We start from the raw sequence: 27839 nt of genomic DNA, 5'->3' as shown, positions 1-27839 counted from the left end.
CAGGAAAATAAATCAAGACAAGGCGAGACCTGTATTGAGCAGGTGGGCAACAGCCACTTACTTCACCTGTTAAGAGTTAGAGAGCTATAGGCATCCCCAATACAGAAGAGAGCAGTAGACTTTGAGCCGGGGGCTGATTCCAGTCTTAGTCCTGCAGGGACTCTGAGTCTGAACTTTCCCATCTCTTAAAAAGAGTGCAGAGGTGGAGGGGAATTAGAGGGGCACTTCAGAAACTTGAAGGTCTTCCAAGGGTTCTGTTACAGATTCTGATTCGGGGGGCCTGAAGTGGGCCTGAGATTTTGCATTCCTAACAAGGTTCCATGTTGGGCAGATGCCGCTGGTCCATGGATCTCCTCCATCTGGGGAAAAGTGACTAGACAGGATTTCTCGACTTGAAAGTGCTGTGGAATTCCCAAAAGAATCTGTTGGCTGTTTGTTACTACAAGTGGGAAGAGATAGACAATTATTGAACTTTGGGTGTCATTGGTACAAAGTTGTTTGGCCTTTTGACTTGTATTTTAAGTCTAAATAAGCTGCTCTGTCTTGGTTAGAAAACTACATGAATACTCTGTCCTGTAAAAAGATAGATTAGTCAGGAGTCTTTGGCAGCAGACTGTTATTACTGTCAGGCTAGCTAAAGATTGCCTTTGAATCAATTGTTTTATAACCAAGTGGATAGCACGTGGGAAAATGAAATGGGGGAAACTAGAAGTTATGAGTTAAAATGGTGGATCCATAGCTAATAAAATGAAAGCAAAAGGGCGCAAATGATGTAAAGTAAGGCAGTGTGACGTGTGTACAAAAAGAAGTCAATGTCACAGGATGAAATGTGGTGTGTGGCTCATACCTTGCACAAATGGTTTTGTTTAGCCTAGGTGTTTAGCCTGTTGAAAGTGATCTAGAAAGCTGTGATCTATTGAGTTCTCTCTGCAGAGACTTTCTTCCCCCTGCCCAAGCTTAATTTTTAAAATGGCATATGTAAATGGGGGAGGAAGGGAGGAGTATTATTTCAACCCACGGCTTAAAAAAGTATTTCACAAATCTGCAGACAGGGATTTTGGAAGTTAACAGACATTTTCTTGATTGTGTCCAGGAAAATATCTGGCAGATAATAGGAGCTCAATTAATGCTCATTAAAAAATGATTAAACTGAAAGCAATGAACATTTGATGAAGCTACAAGACTAAAGTTCAGTGAAAATTCACAGGATCTTTAGTAGTTTAAGGGATCATAAATTGGGGGGGAGGTGGATAAATGTTTCTTTAGCTAGAAAAAAAGAAGGGTTTTCTTTTCTTCCTCACCTAAAAAAGAAAGTTTTGTCTACAGAAGAATCAATGAAATCATTTTTGTACAGGAGTTTAATGAGCGCTTATTATGGTCTTTATGGTTTATATAAGCTGTCTCTTTTGCCTCTCTCAGTAACCCCATGATTTAATTATAATGATCATACCTAGGTGCCTCAGGTGTGACAAGTAGAAAATGGAAGAACGAGGGGTTTCCTCCAAGTTCATCTGACTTAGAGGCTTGCACTCTTCATATAACTTGAACACAGTTGGGGTAGAAGGAGGTGAACAAGGTATTTTTATTTTTTTATTTTATTTTTTATGCTCTAGTTTCTTTCCGGTTTTATTTTCTCCTATAGCACTTTCACCATCTAACATATTATATATGTTACTTTTTAATCTGTTTTGTCTATTGTTATGTGCTCAGGGCTTAAAACAGTGCCTGGCATGTAGGAGGCACTTAATAAATATGTCAACTGAATGAATGAATATTTTTGTCTCGAATATTCCATCAGTTAGTTCTGGATTATCTAATCTGTTATTCAGATCCTGATGTGCCCTAGATTACTTAGTTTCTGTGAGCAGATTTGGAATAAGAAACATTGCCAGAAAGATGAAATTGATAACTAGTACATTTTTTTATTATTTATGGATTTCAAAGATCCAAAATATCCTGAATTAGCCTGGATTCCAGTATCCTGTATCGAGAGAGAGCCTGAAGCTACTGATTTGCTGACACCCACTCTCAGAGCCCTCGCTCTGTCTGCTGACCACCATCCCCCATGGTGCCCCAGTCTTTTAAAAGCAAGGAGAAAAGAATATATTTTCTAAAGTGCTCCATTATGGAGACGATCAGTTGCAAAGAAGTCAAGAGAAGGGGTATGTACTCATTCTGCACTTGGGTGAAGGTTGGTTTCATGGAGAAGGGCTAGAAATGGGCTCAAGCTTCATTCATTCACAAGATATTTGTGTGGCCCACACAGAAAGAAAGTTGGGTAGATAGCAGTAGACAGGTGAAGTGAGAAGATGAAGGATTTTGAAGAATGAGGAAAGTAATTAGTGTTTGTTTTTGAGAATAAAGCATCAGAAAGACTTTGTAATGCAGACCAAAAAAAAAAAAGCAACTTATAGGAAACTGTTTTTTATGTTCAGCATATACTGCACACCCCCTCCCAATACACACTGCCAGTGGGGTAGGGGAAAAGGAGCATGTGTTGCTAAGATAACCTAAAGGCACATGGTGAATAAGCTAAAACCTCCAGCCAGACAAAAGTATATTTGTATATTACTCCACTTAATTTTCCAGGTCATGATTGCCTCTCTCTTCAAAGAGGTTTATGACATTCTCAATTAAGAATTTGCTATAAAAATGAATGAATGAAGTATTTCAAACCTGCTGTGAGATATTAAAGATGAGTCACTAAAACGTGGTTTTGTTTCCTGTGTTCTGGAAATGCATTTGAGAATGCAGTTTCCACCGCACCATCACCCCATTGTGAAATCAAATTGAAAGACTCTCTGCTCTTAGAATGATGTCTCATTCAAATGCATTCAATAAATAAAGTCCAAACACAATGAGGCACTTTCCGTAGAGCATCCCGGAGAGCTGGGGCCTGGTCTCTCTCACCTCACCGGATGACGCTGAGATTGAAGTAAACAAAGCCTTCACCCACACTGACTGCATGATACACAGTGACTTATTGTTTACTAAGCTCTTGCATGCACATTATATCATTTGATCCTCACAACAACCCTACAATGAAGATGCTGTTGGTTTATTATCTCCGTTTAACAGATGATGAATCTAGAGATCAGAGTTGTCAGTAATTTGCCCATAGTCACAGAGCAATTCAAGAAGTACTTTAAATATGCTCATCCCCTTCCTTTTCCTCTCTCCTGAGCTAGAAACATGTCTTAAGTATAAAACAATATAATTAACAGAATCATTACCAAGACCGGGCAGAATATTTAATTCATTTAGATGTGCCTCCAGTCATTTTGTAAATACTGAGGAATTCATTTTCCACCTCCTGCGATTCTGTGAATTCTACCCTGGACAGAAGGTCATCCAAATATGATCCTCACTCAGAGTTATGAAAATGTATGCAGTCTAAGAGAATATGGGCCAAATGCAAAGTAAAAATATCTGTGTAAGTCCCATTGCCATTTACTCTTGCTGCCTCAAATCCTTTTTGAAATTAGGCAGGTTATAAACCATAAAAAAATGCAAAAATTTGCCCAGCTGGTGTGGCAAAGTGGTTGAGCGTCAGCCCCTGCACAAAGAGGCCGCTGGTTCGATTCCCGGTCAGGGCACATGCCCAGGTTGTGGGCCAAATCCCCAGGGGGGGCATGCAGGAGGCGGCCAGTCAATGTTCTCTCTCATGGATGTTTCTATCTCTCTCTGCCCTTTCCTCTCTCTCTCTAGTTAATAAAGAAAAATTTTTTTTAAAAATACAAAAATTTAAACTCTTGTCCTAAAGTCAATGATCATATATCACAAGGTATCACGAGTGCAGTAGGTTGGAGAGCTAGTAAAACAAGACTGAGATAGGTATGATGCACAAGCCAGAGATATATAAACAGGAAGATTTTTTTTTTAAATATCACCTGAGGATGTTTTTCCATTGATTTTTTTCAGGTAGAGTGGAACGCAGGGAGGGAGGAAGAGAGAGAAACATTGATGTGAGAGATACATTGTTTGGCTGCCTCCCGCACGATCCTGACCTGGGTGGGTGATCAAACTCGTAGCCGAGGTACATGCCCTTGATTGGGAATCCAGCCTGCGACTCTTTGGTCTGGGGCCAACACTAACCACTGAGCAAACTGGCCAGGGCTAGACAGGAAGAGTCTTGAAAAACTTTTCAATTTTCATCCACAGAACATTCTGAATATTATTTGAAAATCAATAGCAAATACAATTTCCCCAAATCAACATCCTTTCAACCTCCAGTCCTCATTAGCTGGAATTTGGTCTCAAGAGTAATTAGGAGACAGGTGATTACTTCCTCTTAAAAGTCAATCTGTGGTTAGACTGTGCAGAGGAGCACCTAGAAACTGTGTCCTCATTGGAGGAAAGGGGTTAGCAGGGTTAGGAATAGCATCATTTTCTACCACTTCCTTGCAAACACCATTTCCAAAGCAATCCGGGCCAGCCCTGTCTTTCTCACCCAGGCCGTCCTTTGCTCCTGTCTTCATTCTGGCGGTGGGGTCATCTATACAGCACAGATCCATCAAGAAGCTACAGATTTGCTGCCTGGGTTTCCACATCCATATCTGCTCTTGAGAGAATATAGTTGTCAGCCCAATTCCTCAAATTTTCTAATTCCTCTATCTCCTAAGTTATGGTGTATCTATTCACCTGTGTAGAACTGTGAATACCAACAGAGTTTCCAAAAAATCAATGTTTTTTTATTGTAGATTCCTCTATTCTGTGAGTCATGGAGAGAAGGAGTCATAATTCTACCAGTTAATATTTGAGGCAATGTGTTCCTTCATGTGCTTCAAATAAACTATTCAATATGATCAAATCACCCAAAGACACCAAGTAGTCTTTATTCTTCTCCACTAAAAACAAGAGAGAGGTCATGATTCCCAGGTTTATTCTTCAAAAGGTGAGGTTAAATGACCTGGTGTTTTTAGGTATCGGGAAATATTTAGTTCTACCCTTATTTCTCCACACTTTCAGACTTGATTTAAAAACCACAACCAATAATGCTTATGATCCAGCCATTACAACTGCTTTGCATCAGAAGCCATGTTGAGGTCTTTAAGCCATTTTAAGTGTTATGACCAGTGGCTTCAGGGATGAGGTTTTGTTTAGATAACACAAGAGTTTTGTTGTTGATTGAAACCTGGCTCGATGCCTCTATACATCTATATAATTATAAAAAATGCATCTGAATGAGAAGCAGATGCTATTTCCAGATTTTTATGCTTACTGTACAGAATAAATAGAAGCTTTCATCTCTACATTTACTCATTGGGTATCATTTAAAACACAGGACATTCCTTTCACAAAGATAAAGAAAATAGGGGTCTTCTGGAGTACTCATTCCTGAAAAACACTTTCTTCTCCAAGAAAACTACACAGGGCCCTTCAGTCTCCATTCTTCCTTCCTGTGCGTCCTTTCCCAGCACCAAGCCAGTAGATCCAAGCAGAACTGGGGGAAGGCTGGTGCTAAAAGCAAGGATGGCAGCCCTGCTGGAGTTCAGTAGCTTGTAATTGGCAACAGACAACAAACACACTGTGAAAGCTCCCTGTTCATCTTATCAGATGCAAAACCAATTACGAAGAAACTAGACCCAGGCAAGGCAAAATAAAGGACAGGACATCACAGGGTACTTTGAAAATGGAGAGTCATTTTCTTGAGCTTCTTTATCTGTTGCTATGTCAACACTCTAGCAGGTAGAGTACATTTTCAGTTTCTCTTCTCAGCTAGGAAGTTACATACTAGGTTCCTGAGCCAATTTTAAGTGCTTGAGTTGTTTGGATGGAGGAGCTATGTAAACATAGGGCAAAGGCCTGCACAACTTCAAAGCAAAGTATGTGTACATGGAATCCACAGATAACAAAGCTTGGTCTTCTGAGCTGATAGCTACAGGGAGACAAGCCAAATCCACTACCAAGCCCAGTGAGAATTAATGGGCAGTGAAACTATAATGCAATTTGCTGAAATTGCTTGTTTATTTTTCTCTCTCATGACCACTCTAAGCTCACTATTCATTTTTAAGACTGTCTCTCTTACCAGCTCCCCCACACCCTGGTCTAACACAGTGTCTGACACATATAAGTTATCAATCCATCAATTGATATTTGTGGGCTGACACCATGAGTGGATACAATTTAAAAGTTCATTCATTGTCCTAAAATAAATATCATCCTTTATGAGGGGTATGAATGTACAAAATAAAAATAACAGGTGCCACTTAAGAATCACTTAGCACTCATCAAGTATTTTGCTAAGAGTTTTACTTACATTATGTTGGCACTCAAAATGATATTAGAAAGTGTTATTGTCTTCATTTTATATATAAGAAACAAGAGGCTCAGATAGGTGAACTGATCTGCCTACATCGCTGTCAGTGAGTGGCAAAAGCCTTTCTCATCCATTTTGCTTTATAACCCTTACGCATCCTGTAACCACTGCGTTGTGCTGCATGCTGGCTTTCAAAGGCTCTGAAAGCTCATGCTAATACCATGTACTACAGACTTAGACTGAACACAGAAAGGAAGAGTAAAAAGTTCCACCAATTAATTAGCCCTTGGAATGTCAAAATCAGGTTGTGCACATACAGTGAATAAACTGTTAGGATCGAACCAACAACCCAAGTGAATGATGTCATCTTTCAACACAGAGAAAGGTGTGAAGGGGTCAGCCATATGAATTATGTTGCCTTGAAATAAACCAAAGTGAAAAATTCTTCCAGAACTTTTGATCTGAACAGACATTGAAGCAATTCTATCCCAGATGGGTACATATAGATCCAAAGTAAAATAACATGATGTTAGAAATAGAGAATGTACATATTACCACTGTGGCTACTGCTGTTGCTGCTAATATTATGGATAATAATAATAATTATTTGCTATCATTATTATAGTTAAGATTTATTGATAGCTTGCTGTACACCACAGGGTCTTTATTTTCTGATGAGAAGTATGTGAGGGCTAGAATTCAAAGGTATGCTACCCCCAAAATGCCCTGGGTTTCCTTTTCTCAAATTAAAAACACTGAGGTTTTTCTGCTTTTTTGTTAGCATACTACAAGGATGAGGAGCTTGCTATGAATATCTATGATCATGTTTGCTAATGATGGGCTCATCCTAGACTAATTCAGCATGCAGTTTATGCTCTTCATTCAGTAGCTGGGGTTGGGCCTGTCTTCGAAGAAATTCTGGTATATTTTCTAAAGTTCTTCTAAACAGACTATGAATACACTGGAATAATTTTCTGACAGAATTTTGAACCCTTGGGTACTGGGTCTGTACAAAACCTGAAAAAAAAACACAAAGGATTTCCATTCATGGAAAATGAGATGAAGGACAAAGCCAAGTGCCCTTTTGAGAACACTTTAAAATTATATTCTGTTTATTGAGTTCATGTCTTGATCTAAGGTTCAGAATGATATTCATTTTGTTTGAATAGGTTTTCTTCTCAAATCACTGTGAAGAAAATTATTAGTGTATGAAAATATTGTATAAAAGGGAAAGATTTATTTGGATGTTTGGGGACCAAATTTGCGTGTAGGAACTCAGAACTACAGTTCTGCCTGGGCATGGTGGTAGAATTAGGAGTGTCTCTCACATTCTCTGAGCCTGGGTTTCCTTACTGGGGAATGTAGGGCTGTATCTGGGTTGTCTCAAAATCACGATGTCTCTTTCATCTACCTTGGATGGAGCACTTACATGGGCCTTTACATTGCAAACGAGCACAGAAGAATCGCAGAGAGTCTCTCAATAAATTCCTAGGAAATAATTTGACAATGTGACTAAATTATAAATAGCTCTAGTTGTCTAACACGTAGAAGAAGATAACATGATTTTTCAACTCAGTGCAGCAACAATGGTTATCTCGGCCTCTCTAGGTTTTTCTCATTGTCTTGAAACACAGGTATCAGGGAAACAAGCAGAAATTCTGTGTGTTTACTCCTGATGCTGATAACATCTATATTTGACATTCTAGAATAACAACATCTCCAGCAGCAACTAAGATATGCATGTTTCAGAACTGAGAAACTTTTAAAATCCGCTTTTAAGCAGTGCGGTCACAGAAGACTCTTAATAATTGATTATAATTGATTTTAACCTTGTCCTAACCTGGGCAAAATGGCAAAGCCAATCATCTTTGTCCAGATGGGGTATGAGAAAAGAGCCCCTAGTCCACATCTTTAAAAGCTCCAGACATGAACAGAAGATAAAATATTTAGTCTGCCAAAGCCTTGACCTCCCAATTCCAGCCAGTTTTGAACTTGAATTGATTTCCGACAAGGCATCTGGGAGATGATTACAACAAAATGCACTAAAGCTGGGCAGCCTTTATTTTAACATCCCAGCAGCTTAACCTGTTAATAACAGCAATTGTTTTAGATACAATACCAATTTCTGTAACTGACACAAGAAATGGATAACAGCGGCACAGTCTCCCAGGCTGTGATATAACAAAACAAAACAAAACAACAACAACAACCAAAGCACAGCCAGTCACAGAGGAGGTGCTGTCAAAGAAACCTCAGTTTTCTGGGACCCAGACACCATCAGGGACCTGATTCTACAGACTAAATTAAAAATCTTAGCTAAAGAAGGGTGCATGTTGAGAGAGAAATCAACGTAGACCAGGCGAACTGGAACACGTCTGTGAGCCGCCGACGAAAGCTGGCTGCCTTGGGCGAGTCACCTCACATGTCTAGGGCTGATTTGCTTGGAAAAGGTGTGGTCCAATAAAAACCTAATGTGGCCCATAAATGGGAACCCATGTGTAATTTTAAATTTTCTAGTAGCCACATTAAAAGAAAAAGTTTTAAAAAGGCAAATTCATTTTAATGTCTAATATATCTAAAATATAATCATTTCAGCAGGTAATCAATACATAATTCTTAATGCAGTATTTTACATTTATTTTTGTACCACGCCTTCAACATCTAGTGTATATTTTATCCTTCTGGCACATTTCAGTTCAAATTAGACACATTCTAAGGGCTCAGCAGTCACACGTGGCCAGTGGCTACTGTATTGGACAGCACCATTCGAGACAAGAGCAGGGTGGACTGATCGATCATGTCCAGGGCTTTCTCTGTGCCTCATCATGCTACTCTTCATTTTCAATCAGCTTTGGGATGACAGCGTGTATGTGGCCTGGTGGTTGGTGAGATCAGGACGTTAGAGTGATAGAAACTACGGCCACAAGTTTGAGGTTAGCAATCAGCCCTGTGCCCTTGTACAGACGTGGCCTTTCATGTTACACCAGTGATTACAAGTAGTATAAAGAGTGGACTGGGTGGGTGGTCGCAAAAATTTTTGTAACATAGCTCAGCGTGTTCTACTAAATAAAATGATACACAGCATCCTTGTCATTTATTGAGCACTATTGAGGTACCATTTATGTTGCATGTACACAATCTTTTAATCATTGCAACCACCCTTTGAGGTGGAATTACTAACCATATTTAGTAGGTGGGGGACTGAGCTTCAAAAAAACTAACTGGTCTGCCCAATGTCAGATTCCTGGAAAGTGTGAGGTGTGGATCGGGACACAACTTTTCCAGACCCTGAGACCAGTCTTTTGAACACCATGATATACTTACTGCTTTACAGACAAATAACAGCTTTTGGTCTTCTAACTCACTTTTACTAAGGTTTCCCAAATCTTCGAGATAATGAAGAAGAGGCATAGAATTGTTAAAGATGTTGCTTTTACTTTTTAATGACTGAAAAAGCCAGATACAGTACAGCAGATGACAACATTTTAATAAACATACATATACTCCTGTTCTCCCCCAGCCAAGCATACAAAGAAAAAAGGAAAGGAGAGAGGGACGGGGGAAGGAAGGAAGGAAGGAAGGAAGGAAGGAAGGAAGGAAGGAAGGAAGGAAGGAAGGATTCACCAAGCTCTGTGCCATTTTGATAGAGCCTCAAGGCTCTGGACATATAATTGTGGCAACATTTTTCATTCCTTAAATATTGGCTACACACCCATGATTCAAACTGAGACCACAACACACAAATTATGCCTTTGGGAAATAAATACACCATTTCTGGTGAAGTGTGGAGGAGCCTCTGACTATGCTCAGAGACTCATGCTCAAATAGACTTCTGCTATCTCCTTGTAATCAGACTGTCCATGTTAAGATGAAAAAAAAATCTAAATACCTAGATTTTATATATTTTCCAAACTTTCACATAATACCATATTAATCATTTGATAGTTCTTCCTGAATTGGGAAAAATGGTCAGGCATGGGAACAAGGACTGAATAGAGGTATCTCTGTTGTGTTATTTTTCTTTTCGTCCAAAGGTATAGAGCTATGTCAAATTGGTAATTTTGGAGTGACCCATTTCTTTTGAAAACCTCATGCAAGCTGCATTGTTAACTTGATTTAAAACTAACTTTTGTATGGAGACACTTGAGAAGGGTCCAGTGGCCAGTCTGCAGACAGCTCGCTTTAGCTGGGTCATAACACACACAACATTTGTTCTGTAATCTAGAATCACAGTGTCTAATCAGCCCTGCGTATTGCCTTGACTTAATGAGTCAGTAATATCATGGCTACAAGACTTGGCCAATCACATGTTAATACTTCATGTATGCAGAGAAATAACAGTGTATACTTATTGCATGTTCTGAGAGCTTTGTGTGAATTATTTAATCCTCATTAGATAGGCACCTTACTATGCCCATTTTATAGATAAGAAAACTGAGGCACATCATGCTTATAAACAGGAATAAAAATATGCTTCCCATTTTTCCTTATACTAAACTTCCAGTACATTTATCATTGCCTCCTTAGCAACCTCCATTCAGGCATAACTTCACCTTAACCTAGGCTTTAGTCTATCCATCATTCTTGATCCAAATCACAAAGTTTTGAGTTTATTGGCAGAAGAGCATTTATGTATTCTAGCATTTATTAATTACTGCATAACAAACCACCTCAGAAAGTAGTAGATTAAAATTAAAAACCATGTTACATGTATTTTACCAACGTTTTTAAAAAATTAAGTAAAAAATTAAAAAGTAAACACAGTTCTATTTCTTATGATTCTGGCAATTAACAATGTAGACTAAACCCAGATAGATAGTTCTTCTGCTAGTCTTAGCAAGCACCTCATGCAACCTTCTCTTTAAACATGGCCCAAACAACTCAATTCCAAGCAGAAGATGAATAAGAGAAGGAAATCCAAATGTCCTACTACGCCAAGACTATCAAATTCTAAACCTGACCTTACATTTGAGCATCAGATGTAAATGAATACCAAGGCCCATATTTCCACTGAAATATATTTCTTTTCATAACATGTTTTGGAAAAGATGGTCACCCGTTTTGTATTTAAATGAAAAGCAATATTTCATCGTAGGGGAAAACAACATTGAATATTTTTTACAAGGCTCCACTGGATGATGACAATGGCTGATGCTATATTTTTGCCATGGGAACTTTTGTTTTACCAAACCACTAAAATTACAATCAGATGTGCTCATCTTCTGTTGAAGTAATGAACAATGGTATGTCTGAGAGAGAAATTCAAAGTGCATCATTTATCTTATCCTATTTTCAATTAGGCTGAATAAAGTATAAAGTTGGTTCCAAACTACATCACAGAAACAGAGTGAGTAAATTTATTATACCACTAGAGTGCTAACCTTAGCAGATGGAGAAAAAATAATTTTAGCATGAAATACGCCAAAGCAATAAATCTGAACAAGGTGGATCTTATCAACTAATATCTCCCCCGTGTGAGGTAAAACTCCTGCATGACAACTCAGCATTCTCATGAAGTCTGGTGGATGTGGTGAGACATGGCCCTCAGTGAGAGAGAAGAAAACAACAAAAATGAGAATCAAATAAGAAAACAAGTCATGCACCCAGGACACTGCATTGAATTAAAAAAAAAAAAAAAAATGAAGTGACTGTGCTATGCTTTAAATGCTCTTGAATTTTATTTATGAAATTATGCCTACCTCAGAGTCTTACCTCAGAGTCTTGCCAGTTCTTCATTTGGAAATTTTCCAAATTGGAAATTTACAAGAAGTCTCTATTGGGTCAGTTTTAGGGTACAGGTGAGCACACACAGTTATACATAGCTACAGATCACTATTACACAAGGCAAGTATCCAAAAAGACAGCCCAGGAGGATGCTCTTCCAAACTCAGCTCATCTCAGGACACCTGAATGAGAGCTCCCAGTCCCATGGATACATTTTGATCATGGTTTATCAGTATCCACCTGCTAAGCCCAAGCAGATGGGGATGGTGGCTCCTTCATATCAGACAGCACATGATGCTCAAAATTTCTACTTTCAGAGTAATATATACAAAATGGAAGAGTAAGAAATAATAAAGCTAAAGCTACAATGTGCTTGAGAAGTCTGTCTGAGAGGTAACTGAGCTAGATATATTTTCAGGTTGACCATAAACTATGTGTTTTATTGCCACCTGCTAGCTAATTAATGTGTTAAAATAGATCAGAATGGTGGTGGGTCTGGGATCAGAAAACAAGGAAAGCACTCCCAAATCTGCCACTAATCTTTCATGTGACCTTGTACTCATTACATGATTTATCTGGGCTTTAAATTAATTATGTACAAAATAAACTCCAGTGTGACTACATAAAGCATGAGCAAGAAGGAGAAATAGTTAGAACAGTTAGGATAAGTTGCACTTTACATGAGCAACAACAAGCAGGACCCAGTGACTCAAAAGTCTAGGCATCCCTCTTAATTAATCGTGGCAATATGTCAAATAATTTGAATTATGCCTACTTCATCCACTTGAATTGAAAACAAAGCTAAAACCATTAAGATGTTGAAGAAATTTAGTCTGGAGAAATTATGAGATACCATCTTAAGTTTATTATACTTTCCGTAGTCTATTCTTCCCATGGCAATAGAGGTAGATGTTAGAAATTAATTAAGGGTTGAGAGAGTTCAGCAGAGAAACTACTGTGGTTGGTGAAGTGTATATGTGAGCAAGGAGTGGGTAGGGAGCTATGCAGGCCACTCCTGACATTTTCCCAAGTGCTCTGCCCTTCCAGACTGTTTTGCTTGAATCTCTGCTGCCTCAGGGTTAGCAAAACATTTATAGACATAAACAAAGCTCTGGTGGGAATGTGGGTTTCAAGATGAGATGTGTGGTGCTGTCCATGGTTCTGATCATACTACTACTACTGTTCATCTGTTTTCTCCTCCTGACCGTGGGACACCATTGAAGAACTTTCCCCAGTTTACCCAAAGTGAAACAAGGATTTATAAATTACTTGTGGAAGGGACTGGATAAAAAGGTATGGATACTGAGGAAGAGACATAGGCAGTATGAGATAATAAAGAAGAAATAAACAAAAATATGTTGGTATTATTTTAAAATAATCAAAAGTACAATTAATAAAACCTCAAGTTACCATGTCAAAACTTGGAACTAGTGAAAGATAATATAACGTTTGTGTCCTAAACAACATAATCACGAAAAATCCTGATATAAATAAACATATTTAGTGAAGGTGTACAGAACATAAATCTAATACAAAAAAAAACAAAACCTCATTGATTAAATTACACCAAAGAGTTTACAGCATTGTTTGGCTTACTAGTGTCCCTATTGATGACATTTAGTGATTTTACACTGTCACAGAACAAACAGAATGGTTACATATGTTCCATTGCATGTAGCTAATTCCATGTACATTTGGTAGCTCTACCATGTTTTCCAAAGTATCCCTTTAAGAAATAAGAAGTACATACATACTCCCTACATACTCCTCAACTGTGTTTGTGTGTGTTGAAAAAGAATACTACTTGTACCCCAATATCTGTTCTCCCATTTTCCATTGTAATAGAATATTCATCCGGGACACCACAGAATTCAGATTACATTTCAGTCTCTCAACAATAATGGGTAGTCAAATGACTGAGTTCCAGATATTAGAATAAAAGTGGAAATGTCCTTCTGCCATCTTAAAAAATCCTGTATTGACAGACAGTGTGTGTGTGTGTGTGTGTGTGTGCGCGCGCGCATGTGTGAGAGAGAGAGAGAAAGAGAAAGAGAGAGAGAAAGAGAAAGAGGGGCCTCTCCTTTGTTCTCTTCTTTATCCATCCTCTATCTTTCAGCCTGTGTTGCCAATGCCACAGGAGAGCAAGAGGTTGAGTATTCTAGTCTAGAGGTGATGGAGTAGAGAGCTGAGATTATGGAGGTGGGGGGTGGTAAAGACTTCATTGCCCTAGAATGTTATGTGAGAGAGAAATAAGCATGCATTTTCCCCCTAAACCATTTATATTTTGTTCTGTTACTAACAGCTGAACCTAATCCTAATTAATACACAGTTCATCAACATTTCATAAACGCACACCAAATACTGACTCATGTATACCCAATCAAAAGGGAATCTGAAGAAAAATAACAAACCAAGCAAAAAAGTTCTATGAGGTTCTTTTATTTATACATGAAGCAGAAATTCCCAAATATCTCCAAGTGTTAAAACTAGAATTGCTTTTCATCGAAATAAATAAATTAAATAGCTTTTCCAGAATAATTTATTCACAACATGGTATTTCCTACAATTTTCTTCCTCCAAACATTCTCTTCACTCTCACTCCTCACCCAGGAAGAAATGCTGTGAGCTTCACAATAAACCTTTAAGTGAATGACAATGAAAAGCTTGAAGTTACCATCTACTAAAAGGGAGTTAGTCCTTCTAGATTTTTAAGCTCTCCAAAGAGTTCAAGGCTTTCTTTTCCTGGTGAAATGAGTGTGCACTTTACACTGATTTTTGCACAAAACTCAGTTTTTTCATGCAACATTTGGAGTGGCCACAATTCCATTAACTCTGCCCCTTATGGAAATTGCTCCGATCTTATTTCCTGCATTTGGACCTACTGTCAATTGTCTTTGAATGCAAAAGGTGGTGGTATTTTCTTTCTATGCAGACAGCCTGTTTCAGAATGGACAACCAGTTGAGCGCACTCTGCAGAAAGGACCAGAATTCCCCCTTCAAATGTCCCTCCCTTTCCTATTCCTATTGTCTGGAAAATGCCAAGAAAGTTTAAAATTAATGGCAACCAATTGAAAAAGAAAAGGAAATCAAAGAAACATTTATTCCCTGAGAAGCAGCCCAATTTTGTTCACCTTTACACAAGAGCACAGATGGTTTCTGTCAGCTCTGGTTTTTGTGGAGGAGGTGGGGGTAGAGAGAAGCCTATACGCAAAATGGAAAACACCTTGTTAAGCACCAGTAAAAAAATAATAATAATAAATCTCACATAAATACTATATAAAGCAGGGCCATTCTCTTTTCTCAAATCCTATTAATGTTATTGACTTTAAAACCTAGAATCTTGATGATTAAAATAAGCTACAAAAGACATATATGGCAGTATTTTGTGCACCAACAATAAAGGATTCATAAGTCTCCCCTATGAGGCTATGAATACATCAATTCTGATCTACTTGAGCAGACAACTGACATCAGTAGCCATAGGAACTGCAGTCACCAGAACAGGCATCCATAAGGGGATCAAGGTGCTTGGTGAGTCCACTTCAGAATACTAGCCTAATGAGGCAAGGGTATGTATGCTTCTGTCCCTACAGAGACCCCTTAGTTGATCTATAGCTATTGCTCTCTACCAATTGCTTAATTTCAGATGAAATTTGAAATTGGATACAATTGGGGACTGAGTGAGAATGTGTGGATGACTCAGGGCAAAGACATTCCCACTGTTCAAAATATAAGACACAGCATATGCACTGCTAATCATAGTCATTAATACCATCTTCATTTGCATGGGAGACAGAGACAACTGTTAGCCAGTTTCGTCTTGAGTCAATTCCAAAAGAAAAGATGAGAACTCTTCCATTGGTAACATTCTCTGTTTCCAAAGGAAATATATATATTCTTGATAGGTTAGAAACACAGGAAAGTGACTGGAGTAGAAAGCAGAGGGAAAATGACTCTACTGATGTGGCATATGGGGTAGATGTAGGCAGTAAAACTCAAGGCTAATACTCTACTTTTTCCAGGCAGCTTCACCACCTCTGATAAATCTTACTTTCCCCTCTTTGAACAATTTTGGATATTAATCTCACTTACAATCTCCAAAGAGGACCTCGGTGAAACAGATTTAATGAGAAATTTCAGATATAGCTGTGTGACTTCCCTGTCCTCTTCCTTTACCCTGTCCCCAATGGGGGCTGCTGAAAAATGTGCCGAGATGGCAAGAATTCTGCCACTCCCATTACCAGTGTCCCTGAGTAGCTGGAAAATCCATGTCCTCACCCAATCTGCATACAGGAAAATGTTAATGTTCTCATAACTAAAACTCCACTTGCAATCCCAGGTCATGTTATACTATATCATCCATTTAACTTTATTGTGATTGATCTGTGTCAACTTTAACTATACTCACAAGGAAGTCAATAAATGAGATCAATAGTTTTTTATTTCTTCAGCTTTTTTATTAGAAGAATATATGGGTTAAATAAAACCAGCAACAGCATTGGCAAAGAGCCTCCCTTAGTGCTTTCCTTGGTAAAAACTATATTAAAACAAATCAGATTTAAATTCACAAATAGAATTGCATTGTCATCTGATCTGTCATTAACTTGCCTTCAGCACTTTTAAATGTAAACATTGAAACAAACAGGGCATGCATATATCTGTGCTCTCTGAGATGAATCCTCTTCATGATATGCCCAACGAACCTCTTATTCTCCAAAACCCAGAGCTTTTGCAGCTCTGGCTTAATGTATCAATGACCTATCAAGATGGAGTGGTCCTCTATGGACAAAGAAGCTTCATGTTCATAAGGACAAATGTGTAATTCCTTGTTAAAATAAGGGAGGAAAAGCCTGGGTCATGTTCTGTGTGGATTCAAAGATACTACGGACAAGCATCTGCAGTGCATAGACCACCCCAGTACCACAACAGGGTCCCAGAGGACCCTACCCTGTCAGGGGTTAATACTTTATTGCCTGATCTTGAGGGGATTTGGAGGGGAGAGAAGGAGGCAGTAGTCAGGAAAAATGTTTCTAAGAGGAGAGTTAGGACTGCTAGGGTGATGGCAAGAGGGCACTTATATGGGATACGGGGCAGAAATGATCTAACATCTGATTAAAAAGGGTTTCAATGTCTTGATAACTAGAATACTTGATGGATGTCAGCTATCCCTAGAGAGAGCTGAGAGTAATATTTACACACACACACACACACACACACACACACACATCAGAAGTGTGACCATCACCAACTTGCCTCAGATGAGAAAATAATCAAAATCTGGGGTCCGTTTAACAAATGATGGAGGATGAAACCTTTGGCCAATTTCTTACCAGTTAATTCCACTTTGGATAGTGTTCCCACATAGACAATAATCACTTCTCCTATTTATTAACCATATATGACCTCATTCCAACTTCAAAATAAAAGTATGTGAAATAAGCTGAGGAAAGTCTACACCTGTATTCTCAGTTCCAACTTTCTCTAAAGTCAGACTCGCAGGCAGCCCCCACCCTGCAGTACACTGCCACTCAGATGCCCCATGGTGCCTGGAATGGATCCTGCCCGCATACATTATCTCATCTCCAAGGGGCACTCTCCCTTTGTTCCTGATTTTTAGAGAGAGAAACTCCCACGTTCCCAGTAACTGAGGCATGACTATATACTCATTATTGCTGAACGCCAGTCCGCTGTCTAGTTCCCTATATTCCCCAAGCACATTGTGATATCTCTCATTGATCCCTTTCATTCAACTGGAAATTTTTTTAAATTTTTTTTCTTTCTCTTTATTGACTTTTTAGAGAGAGAGGAAGTGAGAGGGAGAGAGAATAGGAACATTGATGAGAGAGAACATAGACTGGCCGCCTCCTGCATGCCCCTCACTGGGGATCAGGCCCACAACCTGGGCATGTGTCCTGGCTGGGAATCGAACCGGCGGCCTCTTGGTGCATGGGTGGATGCTCAACCACTGAGCCATACTGGCTGGACTCAACTGGGAAATTCTGAAGTATCAATATAAAGAATACAAATGAACAGACAGAGCCTCTGTCTTCAAAATGCTACTATTTAGAATAGACAACAAGCAAGTACCTAAAGAACTGAATACGACATGACGCATTATATAGAAGTTCCCCAGACAGACAAGAATAAAACATGATTGCCACTCGGTGTGGAGAGATGCACAGTGGGGAGTCTCGGGAAGATGGAAGGAAAATGCAGAGCTGGAAAAACAAGGAGAAATTTGTCAGAAAGGGAGAGGTGGTAGAATGGGAGAAAAATCCAAGTAGAGATAGAAGAATAGCCTTGAGCAAGGGTTAAGAAATAAGACAAGAAAAATTTGGTTTCAGAAACAATGTAAACACCCTGACTGAAGTGAAGGGTTTCTGTAAGACATAACAGTAAGGAGGAATCATACCTTGAATTCATATTGTGGAGGCTTCTGAATGCCAGACTGAGGCATGTGAACATCACCAAGAGGACGAGAGGACCTGGAAGTTCATGCTGGGCCAGTGCATGGTGCCTGTGGATGGGGGGCAGTGCCCTCTTATACCTTGTTGGTGAAATATAGACAGCTAGGCTTTTGGGGGAACTCTGCCAATATTGATTAAAAATAGACAGACTCTTTACTTCAGCCATTGTTCTGGGAATCTGTCCTGTAGAAACATCAGTCCACAAGGACACATACAGTATATCACATTATTTTTGGACAATTGTTTTAAATTGGTAAAAAAATAAAAGTGGATATAATCTGAATGACCATCAGTGGGGGAATGACTAAATAAACTTGTATATCTACACTATGGCACAGTATGCAATTAATAATATCCAGGTCCGCCCTGGACGGCTGCTCAGTGGTTAGAGCGTTGGCCTGTGGTCCGGAGAGACCCGGGTTTGGTTCCTGCTAAGGGCATGTACCTCGGTTGCAGTTTGTCCCTGGCCCTGTTTGGGTTATGTGGGTGGCAGCCACTCGATGTGTCCCTTTCACGTCAATGTTTCTCTCTCTCTCTCTCTCCCTCCCACTCTATCTGAACAAAATATCAAAAAATGTCCTCTGGTGAGGATAAAATAATAATAATAATAATATCCAGGTCCTATTGACCTGAAGGATGCCCATGATATAATGTTTAAGAAGCACGTTTCATATGATAATATGTCACACACATACATATATATGACACATATATAATGTAATACACACACACACACACATATCCTATTTAGGTAAAATAAAAAGAAAACACCTATAAGAGTAAATAAAATGTGCATAGATAGATGAGTGAAAAGTGATTTATAAAACTCTTAAACTTCTATAGCAGATAGAGAAAAAGAGAGATCCTCTTTTTCTATCACAGATTCTGCAATTTTCCTTACCATAGAAAATTTTGGGGAAAACAAAAAAGCTTAGTTTACAAGGATGTATTAAAATTTTTACCATTAAATATTGTTCACTATGTATATAATTAGGAGAAAAAAGGATTGCAAAATAGTATATATAGTATAAGGCCATCTATATAGATGATTCTATGTATATAGAAAACAGTCTAAATGGATAGCACCACATTAAAGAAGCATAGTTGTGTGCATTTGTTTCTTACTTTTACTTGCACTTTTTTTTTCTTTTACTCAAATGTACTGGATGCCAGACACTGTTCCAAGCAATACTTTCCGGTTTTGAATTCCTGTTTGAGTTTAAGTCTGCAAATTGTAAGCTACTTGAGGGCAAGTAAATTTGTTTTCCCATATTCATATTGACCACTGTGCCAAATACAGTGTTTTAAACGTGATAGAAAATCAATAAATATCTACTGGTTAACTGAATAAATAAACATAAGCACCTTGCTCAAGGCTACTCGGCGGGATGTAGCAAAGCCTGCACTAGATGATGTACTTCCCATGTCACGTCCCTCTTGATGGATATAATTTGAGTCTTTCCAGTGGGCCTAGAGTAGAAATTTTACAGAGAAACTCATCTAATATTTTATAGAGAAGGCCTTTCCATAAGAACATGTAACCCAAAATATTCTGAGAGAACTATTGGCATGCCTTGTCCCCTCAAAAGTAAGCACAGGTGCTGAGAAAATTAAAATTAAATGTCTACAACATGGAAGGACCTGGAGAGCAAAATAAGCCAGTCAGAGACAGACAAGTACCACATGATCTCATTTATTTATGGAACATCATGAACAAAATAAGCTGTTGACCAAAATAGATCCAGAGTCATGGAAGCAAAGAACAAACTAACAAACCTCAGAGGGATGGGGGGTGGGAAGAGATAAACTAAAGAACGTATATGCTAATATGTATCACCAACAGACACAGACATTAGTTTGGGGAAAGCAGGAGGGAGTGGGAGCGGGGAGTAGGGGTCAATGGGGAAAAAAGGGTAACATCTGTAATACTTTCAACAATAAAAAAGGAAAAAAAATTACCCCCCCACACACAAATAAATGAATAAAATAAAATAAAATGTCTATAACTAAAATGTCAGAATAATCATTTACCTTAGTATTAAGTGTGCGGAGTAATGTGAATCTCCTTTTTTTGTTGTTGACCCTCTCTTTTATCCTGAGGTTTTAGTTCCCATGTATAAACGAAACATCTTCCTAAAGGAACTTGGATCTGTTTGCCAATGGGTTTATGATTCATGTTTATATAGGCTGCAAATCCTTCTCAGGCATTGCAAAGATACCTTGCTTTGCCTTTCCTAAACTGTTTGATTTTGCTATTGTTCTGTGTGTTCAAGATACCAGAGACCTGTGCATTCAGCTCAGCAAATGTCCCTTCTACATTTTCCATATTAATGTTCAATACCAGGTTCCTAAACTGTAACAAAACCAACATTCCATTTCATGTGGGTTTTCTCACCAACTCTGAGTCAAGTAATTAACCCTTAACAAATATCCAAGACATTACTTCACAGATGACATTTCTGGGTACCGACATTTGGAGAAAAATAAATTTTCCATAATTTACTGCCTATTTCACAGAGTGATTGGGAGAGTAAAATGAGTAAAAGAAGTGAAATTGTTTTATAAGTCTCAAGCACTGTGCACATATAATGGTGTATTAATTTGATGAGTGTTCTCTGCCTTAGTCTGTGTCTCCATATTGGCAATGACAGAAGTCACACATTGCACCATCTTTGAGACTTTCCACTCACATCAATGTAAATGGAGCTTGACTGATCGCAGCCACCTAATCTGATGTTCCCAAACCCTCCCATCTTCTTGGGCCACATTTTTCTTTCAATTTCCTGAAGTAACCCAACCCCAGCCTCACACATGGGAAATGTATTGCTGTCCCCGATACATTTTAGAGTTTCCAGGAAGGGAAGGACGTCCTGCTTTCCTGGTTACTCCCACTTTGTCCCCACGTATGGTCCTACTTGGTCATACTGGCCCTCTCTCCCTGATCCCTTTATCCAGGAGCATCATCTCCTGTTGTTTTCCCTTCCCTGAAGCACCCCCAATTCAAAGTTACTCCATGGGACTAACTTTAATTTATAGTCTGGGTAGAATAGAAGAGACTATGGCATAGCAAAAAAATAAAAATAACCTAAAATTAAAAACCAAATATCATTTATCTTAACATCCCTTGGCCATCCTTATCCCAGGAAATTTCTCCCCAGTCATTTCTTTCCTTAGATGCCCAGGCAAAAGTACTCTGACCCTCTCTTTTCTTGATTATCATGGTAAAACTCAAATTTTATGTCTTTAAACAATTATTTAAAATGATGTCATTTTCTCTTAATTCTTTCCAAAAATAAATCCAAAGGAGTGTGACTTGCTCAAGAAATGGGGCTCCTCAAAATATTTTCCTACACAAAAATGTCATCTACCCCTAAAGACTCCATTCTCAGTAACACAAAGTTTCTGGGGGTGAGGTTTGTTTTAGCAAACTTCTCAAAGTAGTGGTGGTGATGATATCGAGGGATTTTCATTAAATGCACCTTTTCTTTCCTCAAAGAGGATCTGGAAAACTTTCAGAGCTATAGGAAGTCTTGTCCTTTTTAAAAAGAAAAATCAGCAAGAAAAGAACAGGTGGAAGAGATGTGAGGCTGAGCATGGGCACCTAAAACTTCCCACAATTCCTGAAATCATACCCAGGAATCCCAATGCTTGAGGCTGCTCTTAGAATTCACCTCTTCAGAGCAATGTCTGTTCACAAGGTTGCAGGGGTAATGGTCTTCTAAAACCATGCAGTTCTTGTCCAGCTGGTGTGGCTCAGTGGCTGAGCGTTGACCCATGCACCAGGAGGTTGCTGGTTCTATTCCTGGTCAGGACACATGCCCAGGTTGTGGGCCAAATCCCCACTGGGAGGCATGCAGAAGGCCGCCAGTCAATGTTCTCTCTCATCGATGTTTCTATCTCTCTCTCCCTCTCCCTCCCTCTCGCTCTAAAATCAATAAAGAAAATAAAATCATGCAGTTCTTTAAATGGAATACCCAGTGATGTAATGAAACCACCTGCCCAGTATAAATGGCTGTGCTTGAAAAGAAGAAAAGAATGGCATTTTATTTTACACTGATTTACTTATAATAATGATAGTTGCAATTTTGAGTATATAGCATGCATTCAAATTGGGACAGACACCTCTTATCTATAGTCTTTGTGATCTTCAAAAATGTGCCAGGTACATATTATGCATTATCTTTTTTTATTCCCCCAGATGTTTTATTTTTCCCAAGGCCACAGAGCTGGAAAGAGGTGTGGCTCCCAAGCCCATTTCCCCCCATCGACACCATTCCACTGCCTATATATTTCTGAACTGGGATTAGGCTTACGACCCATACCTGTGTTCCCGTCAGTTCTGTGTCCTATTGCCCAAAGAAGTTCTATGGAGCGTGGCCCAAGAAGGCATGACTATCCTCTGTCATCCACCTTAAAGGTCGATTGCATCCCATTTGTCTTTAGAACCATTTATGAATCTGTCATTCATAAATTTGTCCAAACCCTTTTAAAATCCATTTATATTTCCTGCCAGTATCACCTTTTAGGATAATGAGGTCCCTCATTTTATTACCCACTGTGTGAATTAGTGTTATCTTTCATTTGTCCTTAACTGACCTCCATCAAGTTTCAGAGGGCACCACCTCCTCATTGGCCCCAGGCTAATGGACCCTTAACTATCCTAAGATCGTCCATCTACAATGACAGAACATTTAGAACAGGAGCATCATTGCACCCTCGAATGATGGCGTTCCTCGGCAACCAATGGTGAGTGTTGGGTGGTGCTGGGATTGTCCAAGATGCCGCCTTCCACCTGAAATAAGGTGTCTGAGGTCTTGTGTGGCTGATGACCAAGCAGCCATGCTCTCAATTGTCTTGCGCCAGCACATCTCCTAAACCAATTAGCTTGAGGGGCTTTCCACCCGAACAAACCCTTAAATTGTTGCCATCGGATTAAATAAAATTCAGGTAAGAGGATGAAGATTCAGACAGCTATTGAGAGTAAATTAGATGATGGTTGTAAGGGCATTAAGTTGTAAGAAAACATAACAAGACTGGATTCAGGCACAGGAAAGGTGATAGCCCATCCCTGGAAATAGGGCACAGAACCGGAGGGGACTTGAAGGAACCTCGTTACTGGAAGTGGAGCACCAAGTTGAGCAAAGCTGATTTCCAGGCAAGTAACTTTCCCTAGACTCATGAGAAAATCAATACAATATTTTGGCCTGAAGAAAATATTCTCAGACTTCAGGTAAGGAGAGCAGTGGTCCTTTCGTTCTATACACACTGAGCTTATTGAAGAGATGCAACTCACTGCAGCATAAACATGAAACAGTGTAAGTTTTTTCCAGAGCTACCACCAGCTCTTCCATGCTAAGTGCCCCCTTCCTCCTGATAAATGGTTCTCTTAACATCTTGGTCTTTCATGTCTCCAGTGTCTTTGGGGGGTTAAAATGGTCTCATTTAAGACGCTTCTATTTATTTTAAAACTTGATGATCTCAAGCATAATTCAGAGTTCTTCTTTCCTCAGCCCAGGGTAGAGCCATCTGTGGCCTCTTATAGCTTGAAGGGAGGATGAGGATGCTGAGGTAGAAACCCCTTCCCATCACATAGCTTCTCTTTTCCAGGCCCACAGCCCACGGTCTAACCGGCTAAGCACTGCCAGCTTCTTCGGTGACACTGCTCACAGAGTCAGCAAGGGGGACAGAACCCTCCCCACCAAACAAAGGTGTTCCAACAAAGAGCCCTGTCACTTTAGTGCACACCATGGCCCACTTGCCAGCTCCTGGTGTTGGAGCAGGGGAAGAAAGAGAAGCTAGTGGGTCAGTCTTCTGAATTACCTGGGAGGCTGCAGTGGCTGCCCTGCTTTTCTGACTGACAGGGTCTGTCTCCTGCATGAGGAGTGACCATGTGCGCTGTTCACTCTCTAACGGGACACTCACGTGGCCCTGTGGGGACTCGAGTCAGAGATGCACGCTCCATAGTTCCTGCCACAGATTTAGCTCTTACTCCACTGTTTTCAACTTCCCACCCGCCTCTTGAGCTTCCTTCAAAAAAAGAGTCGGGTCAGTATGACAATATCCCTATAACTCGCATGTATACAGCACCCCTCACCATCCCTACTGAAAAAAGTTTTTGAGTATAGATATTCATGTTCCCAAGAGATTTAAAACACATAGCTTTCAATTTTCCTTGGAAGCCATCAAAGATCCATCTTCTTACTTTTATTCAGCATTAGACATTGTGCAGTTTATCAATGTAAGATGGAAAAAAAAGCGAAGATTAAGTTGTATGCATTTATGAAGGTGGGTGGAAATGCATATTTTGCAAGCATCTGATCAAGATGCTTGGTTTCCTTCACTTGCTGTCTGTAATGACATACGTAGAGCTATGCTCAAGGTTATAAATCTTTTTCACACAGACTTACTAGAAGTGACTAAAAACTAACTTAACCTGTATTAGATAGAGTTACGGATCCGCAGACACGTTTAAGCTCTCTTTAAGCAACAAATTGAAGCCATCACTCTGGCGAGAAGTTGAATCTGTTCATTGTCCTTAGTGATTAAAATTTAGAAAAATCTGCCTAAAATAAATCATTCATGTAAATGAACTCTCAAGAGGCATTCTCTTGGAGTCTGAGGGATAGTTACACACAGAAGCGTCCGCCACAGCCACAGGTGACATCAAGCAGCATTTGGGATGAACAAGCGCTGAGTCACTTTAAAACTAACAAAGTAATATAGGCAGTTATCACCCCACTACATTATTTATCACCAGGGCCTCCTGACGCCCGTGCTTACCGAGGAACCCTCCTGTGATATTGAAGGCCAAGGCATCTCCTCTCCCTAACAACAGCGTTGTAGCTTTGGCAACTGGAGCAGGAACTCAGAAAATCAATACCACTTCATGAGCCGGGTCTTGGTCCTCTCCTTTTACGAGGATTCTGTCAATGCAAGGGGCCATTACTGTACTTTAAAGGCATGATATAAAATTGCTTAGACAAGATATAAGACACACTGTTTGCAAGAACCTGGGGAGAGTATTTTAGTCAAAGTTAAACAGTTTCATCACGTAATTACTTCAATTGGCAAAGCTCCAGCTGAAGGCGCTCGGGGAGGGGCTGTGCCTTCTCTTGTGGGTGGGGGACTGTGAAAGAGGCCTGTGAGTGGATTCAGGTTGTTCCAAACAAGGTTAGACTGTCACAACGGAGGCAGAGCCCAGCATCGCTGCCATCGGCGATGACACCGCAACAACAGGGTTGACGAGTTGCTTTCCCTTTTATTTCTCTCCCCTCCAACTAAGTGGTCTGAAAGTAGCTTAGTTTTATGGCTGTAAAATATTTCATCCTGACTTGCAGTCTGGTAATTCATTTTCTAAGGACTGTTTAGAATTTATTCAGGGGGAAAAGGAAACTCTGTTGGTTCCTCTAACCGATTCCCATTATATGACAAAATTTAACTTTTGTGTTTTATGAGGTTTTATGCGTTCCACTAAAACCATTAGCTGGTTGTCTCCTCATGATAAAATTTAATCACTTATGTAATACCTTAAAAGCCAATGACAGTTTTGCATGTATTTATATTTTCTTTTATTTAAAATATGTGAATGTCATAAGGATAGCTCTGATTGGGGGTGGCAGGGGGAGTGGCTGGCAATAAAATCATAAAATCTGCAAGTATCGAGCCTTTATGTATCACACAATGAGAATGAAGCACTGTAGCTACAGACTGCATGAAATTTGAGAAAAAGTGGATGCTAATCCATGACCACCGTTCATATTTCAGTGATTACCTGACTGCACCCAAGCTCTGCATTTAGCCTTATTCCCATATCAAGCTACTTTACTGCTATGAGATTTTGGCAATTTAACACAAATTTTAATAATAACAATGAGAAGTAGGCTCAAAGGACATACACGTCCACCTTGTAAAAATGTCTCTTAGAAACTAATCACATTAGCCTGCCCTCTGTAATCAGAAATGCTCTCACAATTCCACTTCTAAGACACACTTCTCAAATTTGGGTGGTTCATAAGAAATAGAAGAAAAGTGATTTTCTCCCCCCACCCCCATCTCACTTCCACCTACAGAGTTCCAATTATGGCATCGCTTAATCACCACACATATTTATTTTAGAGTTATTCAAATGCATTATGAATTTATATGTCTATTATTAGATTTATTGGTGCTGATGAGTTAGTTTTAAATAGCACTTTTCTTCCTGAGGCTACAACAATTTTTGTGAATACTCAATTCATTCTCTCTGCATGCCTCAAATGGGAGGTAGTATAGGGGCAAAGGTCATTCAACCCACTTGGCTCAGGATAATCTTACCTCACAGATCAGAAAGAATTAACGAAGGCTCCATATATCCTAATACTAATAGATTAAGGATTTGATTAGATTTTTGCAGGTACCACATATATGTTTTCATTGTGGCATCTCCAACTGCTAGAATAGTATCAGACACAAGAAATAGTTGTTAGATAAATGAACAAAAAGAAAAAAGAAAAAAATTCACCTGGCCAATTTGGCTCGGTGGATTGAGCACGGTCCCACAGACTGAGGTCCTGGTTGGCTTCTCAGTCAGGGCACATGCCTGGTTGCAGGCTTGATCCCCAGTAGGGCATGTGCAGGAGGCAGCCAATCGATGTTTCTCTCTCCCTCCCTCTCTAGAAAAATCAATAAAAACATGTTTTTAAAAATATATATATATATTTTATTCCAGCTCAAAGTACTTTAATCAGAAATTACACTTAATAATTTATTTTTATAACCCATTGGCCAGAACTAGTATGTGGAAAAAACAGTGACAAGGGAAATTGGGAAAACGTGCTCTGTGCCCAAGAAGGAGGGAACAGAGTGTGGTGAGGACAACTAATCTCCACCCCAAAATGTAACCTCCTGGCTTTGTTTCACACCAAGGTATACTTACAGTGAATAGAAAAGGTGCAAGAGCATTAAGGTAGGTATTCAGTTCCTGAAAAGTGAAAGGCAGAACTCATCTTAAGAACACCAACATCAGAAAAATGTCAGATTTTAAGCATCAAAACTCATTGTGAAAGATTCAGAAATAAGAGAAAAAGACTGAGAAACCCAGTCCTGGTGGTACTAGGACTTGTCCACTGCTCAGAAAATTTCTAAGGTATGAATGCACTAATCACACACAAAATATCCATATTTCTTGTGATGAAGTAGTTCAAAATCCCTCAATGTTTTCCCCTTGTACAAAGAACGACAGCCAAACTCATTAGTATTCAGTCTTCCAAAACCCAATTCTGTTCAGTTTTCCTGCCTCTTGTTCCTCCCACTCTATTTCCAAAATCCCCAGCCACAGTGAACAATCCATCATTCCCTAAGTAGACATAGTACTCTATCTGCCTTTTGATTGCACACTCTACCCTCTACAT

The sequence above is a fragment of the Molossus molossus genome, unplaced genomic scaffold (assembly GCF_014108415.1).
Source record: "Molossus molossus isolate mMolMol1 unplaced genomic scaffold, mMolMol1.p scaffold_m16_p_15, whole genome shotgun sequence".
NCBI lineage: Eukaryota > Metazoa > Chordata > Mammalia > Chiroptera > Molossidae > Molossus > Molossus molossus.
The sequence above is the reverse complement of the archived record's forward strand: the minus strand, read 5'-3'. Positions refer to the sequence as shown.